This window comes from Solanum verrucosum, unplaced genomic scaffold (assembly GCF_900185275.1).
Source record: "Solanum verrucosum unplaced genomic scaffold, falcon-dt-bn FXZP01000163.1, whole genome shotgun sequence".
In the NCBI taxonomy this organism is placed as follows: Eukaryota; Viridiplantae; Streptophyta; class Magnoliopsida; order Solanales; family Solanaceae; genus Solanum; species Solanum verrucosum.
The window spans coordinates 4330401-4336641 of NW_026020379.1; the positions used below are offsets into that span (position 1 = coordinate 4330401).

At 33.6% G+C, this 6241-nt stretch overlaps 1 pseudogene; it reads right to left on the bottom strand.

Annotated features, from left to right (window-relative positions):
- Positions 1 to 2362: 2362 nt before the first annotated feature.
- On the bottom strand, positions 2363 to 3549 carry LOC125839061 (F-box/kelch-repeat protein At3g23880-like; annotated as a pseudogene).
- Between the last annotated feature and the right edge of the window lie 2692 nt (positions 3550 to 6241).

Consider the following 6241-nt stretch of genomic DNA (forward strand, 5'->3'; position numbering starts at 1 on the left):
GTAGTTTAAAAGTGAGAGGAGACCCCTCTTTTTATAGCTAACAAATAGTACTATGAATAGGTACTTATTGTGTCTTCTTAGAAAAGTCGCAACCCTTTAAAAATAGTCACTGCTCATTGAAAAAGTCATAAATCTTTGAAATAGTCACAACTCATCGGATAAGGCACAACTCTTTTGTAAAATCACAACCTTTTGAAAAAGTAACAATTCATGGGAGAAGTCACAATCTTTTAAGTGTAAAAACGGTATCTACTTTTAATATAATATAATATAATTAAATAAATAAAATAAATTGAGTATTTTTAATTGAGGGTATTATAGTAATTCAACATTCATGTTTGGGAGTTCATGCTTTTAAGGTAGTATAGATATAGATAGATTTAGAATAATTTTAAATGTGATCTAATATGTATTATATATATTTAGAATGATTTTAAATGTGATCTAGTATTTATTATATATATAGATCAATTTTAAATGTGATATAATATCTATTATATATATTTAGAATAATTTTATAATTCAAAGTTCAAGATGAATGTTTGGAATTTTTTCCACTTTTCCCTTTTCCTTGAATGAAGTTTTGTATTTTCTAAGAGATAAATTGCACAATTTGCAAAGCTAAATTTATGATTTCACAAAGGGTAATAGTGAAAAATATGGGAGATCAAGAGTCAAATCTCTTCTCGTCTAAGCCTCGATGAGCAGATAATATCAAAGTAATCATAATAATATTTTGTGTAGAAAATAATAGAGTGACAAAGTCATGTGAATTCGCATCTAGCTCCTTTGCGATCATAGATACACGGTTAATGGATAGAAGAACTGAGTTTCATCAGCAGGCATTCCCTTGAGAAGTTTGCCTCGAAGTCGAAGACTTCCCTATTGGAGATACCACATTTATTTTACACTAAAAACTTGTCATGTGGATTTGTAAGTTATAAAAACAGTCTTTCTATCTCCACGAGGTAAGAGTAAGTCTGAGTAATTTAGGGTGTGTTTGGTATGAAGGAAAACATTTTCCGGAAAATGTTTTTCCAATTTTCTCATGTTTGGTTGGGCTAAATGTTTTGGAAAATGTTTTCCAAATCAACTTATTTTCCTCGAATTTAAGGAAAATGACTTCCCTTCTAAACTTAAGGAAAACATTTTCCAAAACTCTCTTCCAACTTCAAATTACAATTATTTTTTTGTTGAAAAAATTAATTTATTTTGTCCCTACCCTCAAACCACCCCCCAACCAACCCCCCCCCCCCAAAAAAAATAAAAATTTAAAGCTTGCTTTTAAATTCAATTTTCTTACCCCACCCTCACCCCTACCCCCACCCCCTCCAAAAAAAATATTAAAAATTATTTTTAAATGATATTTCTAATTTCAGTTTTTTATTTTTTTACCCCCCACCCACTACCCTCGCCCCCCCCCCCCCCCACATCAACCCCCCTATCAGCCCCCAACCCCCTTCAAAAAGAAAAAAATTTAAGTTTGTTTTTAAAAAATATTCTCAACTTCAAAATTTCATTTTTTTCATCCTACCCTTGACCCCCCCCCCCCACTCACCTCCTACCCAGCCCCCCCACCCACCCACCCCCACCAGCCCCCTCCCCCCCACAAAAAATTTAAGTTTTTTTTTTAAAAAATATTTTTAGTTTCAAAATTTCATTTTTTCACCCCTAGAACCCCCACCCACCCACCCCCTACCAGCCCCCCACCCCCCTCCCCAAAAAAAAATAAAAAATTTCAAGTTTGTTTTTAAAAAATATTTTCAATTTCAAAATTTCATTTTTTCACCCCTACCCTCGACCCCCACCCACCCAACCCCCTACCAGCCCCCCCCCCCCCCACCCCCAAAAAAAAAATTAAGTTTGTTTTTCAAAAATATTTTCAACTTCAAAATTTCAATTTTTCACCCCTACCCTCGACCCCCCCCCCTTCACCCACTCCCTACCACCCCCACCCCCCACCCCCCAAAAAAAATTTAAGTTTGTTTTTAAAAACTATTTTCTACTCTAGTAAAAATAAAAAATATTTTTCATTCATAAATCAAACACTAAAAATCTTTTCCGGAAAATATTTTCTACTCACCAACCAAACATGAGAAAATAAGTCAAAAATCAACTTGTTTTCCAGGAAAACATTTTCCTTCCTACCAAACACACCCTTAGTCTTCAATAATGCTACATACATGGAAGAATGTTGTATACACACACTCACACGAAATTGGTGAAAGGTGTAACAGACCACATCAACTTATTACAAAATCAAAATCTATTTCCCATAAAAACTTAATAATTCAAACAAATGCTTACAAGAACTACAAGCTATACAAGAAAATATGATGTATGAATTCATATATATTTTAAACTAAGCAGAACTCTTACAGGATATTGTTAGGGGATCAACAATGCTTTCTTCATAGATTTTTGCAGTATTGCATTTCTTAACAATAGCAGTGTGCTTGAATTTTTTAGTTGAACCATCAAATATCATGATTTTTTCGGGAATCAAGTGTAAAATGTCACCCTTATCTGAGTGGCGAAGGTATATAGAAAATATGAAAATGGGTGAATCAAACCCATACAACACAACATATTGAGGATATTCTATGGTGAACCGTTTCATCCATGATACATTAACTCTGCAATCTTTCAAAATCAAGACATCATAAGTACCTGGATTACAAGTATAGAGCACAGAAAGGCCACTTTCCACAACTCCCAGTTTGATATTAAAAACTTCTTCTCCACAAATGGGAAGCTCCAAGATTCCCATGTCTTGTCTACTACATCAAAATAAATGATGTTGCACACATTGTAATCATGAATACCCGTGGATGCAACCCAACACATCTTCCCATTGATAAATTTACTCGAATAATTTAATAGAAAGATTCCCTGAAGCTGGTCATGGAGTGTTGTCCAAGAATCAGTTCTCGAATTGTAAATATTGACAACAACCCTCGTGTTGGAAAACTCACCATTGTAAGAATTACCACAATGATCAATAAATAGGGCTTTATAATCATTACGTGAGTCATCTTATCCAAAACCATATTTGGTATAGCGAGAGGTACCCCACGACGACTTAAGCAATTTCTTAGACTTCCTAATGGTAAGGTTCCATATATATGTATCCCTTCTGTGATTGAAAAGACAAATCAGCCCATTGACAGAACCCACAAAGAAAGGTGGTGAACAGGGAGGATCCATGTGAAATAGCTCGTGAGTGAGTTGTTGTTTGCTAAATAGAGGAGGGAGTGAACAAAATCTTATATTTTCAAAGATGCCTGGAAATAGAACTCTATGATGTTATTTTAATTTGAGATGGGTATTCACAAAATCGGGGCTAGATATGAGTTGATGCCATGATTTTGACACACACATACATTTCAAGAGAGACTTTGTGGGCAGCCTTAAGAGAATGTCTGTTATGATTTCATTTGGGAGTATCGAATCATGATTTTTAGTGAAAATGAAATGATACCATGAGAGAAGGAATTTGAATAGAATGGTCTGATGAATCCAATCCCGAAAAGCAAGAAACGGAAACATGGTAGAATATTTTTCTCTGAAGTGAGGAAGTAGCAGAACAGTGAAGTAGGATTTGAGTCTAAAATTGTGTTCTCTTAAAATGACTTTGTCTGGCTCATATATTTATATTCCTTCAACAAAATAAGATAAGAAATAATTTAAAAGAGATTCAATATGATCCATTATCTATTATGTATATATTTAGAATAATTTTAATCATGTAGAAATAGTATTAGTATTTTTCTATTAAAGGGGTTCATCCCTCTTTGGGTCCGCCCTTGATCCGCGTATATTTAGATGTGTAATGGATAATTTCATAAATAACTTTAATGTATTTCTATATCTTATCTCTAGTTAATTTGAATGTATGAAATAGAGGGAGAATATTAATTGTTTTTCCTTAATAATAAAGGAGATTTTATTAATTTACTATTTATGCATCAATCCAAATTGACATAATACATAAATATGTCATTTAACTTGGCCACCAAATATGGGGCTTCCTACTCCTAGAATAAATATGATTTTATGTTAAATATTTTAATAATTTTATTTTTTTAAAATAAATTGTTTTTGGCGTTTGTACATAAACATAAATCCTAATTTGTATAGAAGTAGATATTTGTAGTACAATGGGATTGAGAAGTATTGCCTAAATTCTTTATTTACCAAAAAATAAACTTCCAAATATCAATAATTAGATCTGGAGCATTTCCATAATTGCTAAGTTTAATTGATACATCTAATAATACTCTTTCACCCTGAAATGAAAAGCAGGGAACAATCCACAATTCGGAATCAGTGGTATGAATCTGTGATATAAATTTGCTTCAAATATCTAATTATACAAAATAGATATTAGCTTCAATCCATGGATTCAGTGTTCAGCATTAGTTTCCACTTCCTGAAATACAATAGTACAAAACAAGTTAAACGTTGCATCTCTCAGTAGTAAAAGAAAATCAAATTAAACGGTAATAATTTAATTACATATAGGGTGAATTAGAAGTTCAACAGTAGTACTTTATTGCTTTACATTCAACTAACCAAAAATGAGTCCACATGTATATTGTTAAAGATTTATTGCTTTAGAACATAAACACTATAATAGATGATTACGCACAATGCACGTGTCCAGAAACTAGTATAATATAAGGAGAAATACTTATTCAATGTCTCGTCCAATATTTGACAGAAAAAGAAGTGCAAAAAGAGCATACCAGCTAAACTAAGCAGAATTCTTGCCGGATAACAATGCTTTCTATGTAGGTTTCTACAGGATTGCATCCCTCAACATCAACAGCGTGCTCTAGTATTTTAGTTAATTACCTTCAATTATATATATTTTATTAGTTCAATTGGATCTTCATCTCTATTTTACTGTTTAATTTAATTACTAACTCTCCCTGTGCATATTTATTTGTCGACTCCTAACAAATCATTTACTATATCACTCCTAGACTATTGATAATGTTAGCTATGGAACACAATAGTGATCATTTACTATATCACTCCTAGACTATTGATAATGTTAGCTATGGAACACAATAGTGATGATTCTGAAATTGAGAGCTACAGAGTTGAGTAAGAAAGCAGCGAGACATGGACAATGTGGCTGGTTATACCATATGCTATTCATCAGAGAAATCAATGTACACAGTTCTATAACCAATTAAGCTATTTTAACCGATCCCAATAGCTGAAATTAGCTAATAAATAGATTTCTGAACTCTTCCATATATGGTTTTCCCTTTATGAATTTCCCGACTATGGTAAGTTTACTGTAAGATTAAAGAAAGTAATCTTGGCATTAAAGAAGACAGCCAGTTCCCATGTTGAATATCAATAGTATTAGAAGCTGTTGTAGATCAATAATTAGATCTGGAGCATTTTCATAGTTACGAAGTTTATTAGAACAAGTCATGATTCGAGACTACCCCTAGTCGTAACACAAGATGCGCATAGAGTCATAAGTGACCCAAACTTTTAGATGAGATGGTCACACCTCAACAGAATGATGTAAAATCTTCCTGAGTAGAACACTAGGTTGCTAATGGAAACCACCCCCGAAACCAGGGTTCAAATCCAGCTAAAGCCCTTTCGAGGTAAACCTTTCCACCGTATATTCTTTGCTTCCCCGAACACCTTCAGATCTCCACTGGCATGAAATTGCATATGTGAGCCAAAGGGAATAAGCGTGTCAGATCCTATACAATCCATATGTACAAAATGGGGAAGTGATCCCTTTTTGTTTGGCTCATATTCACATGTTCGTGATCAGTCATCTGGCAGCGATTATGACATACTCTCAGAAAATTTTGGAGGTCAGTTGTTTTTTGCTGGAGAGGCAACGATTCGACAATATGCAGCCACCATGATGGAGCCTATTTGAGTGGCTTAAGAGAAGTTTCTCACATTTCCCAATCCATGAAAGCGAGGCAAAACAATCCAAAGAAAATTGTATGTTGTCCACAAAAAATTGTTAACAGGGTTGACACTATAAACGCATCGACGGAATGAGAACTTCTTACTTTCATTCTGATATTAGTCTCCACAGTATATATATCTCTGCAGAATTTTTTTGTACAAATTTGTGGTCATCCAATGATCTATATTGCTTGTAACAAGGGAAGCTATTGCTCTCTGCTCCAGTGCTTCCCATTAATGAATTTACATGGCCTGAAATTTCTCTGAGGTACATACTAATTAGCAT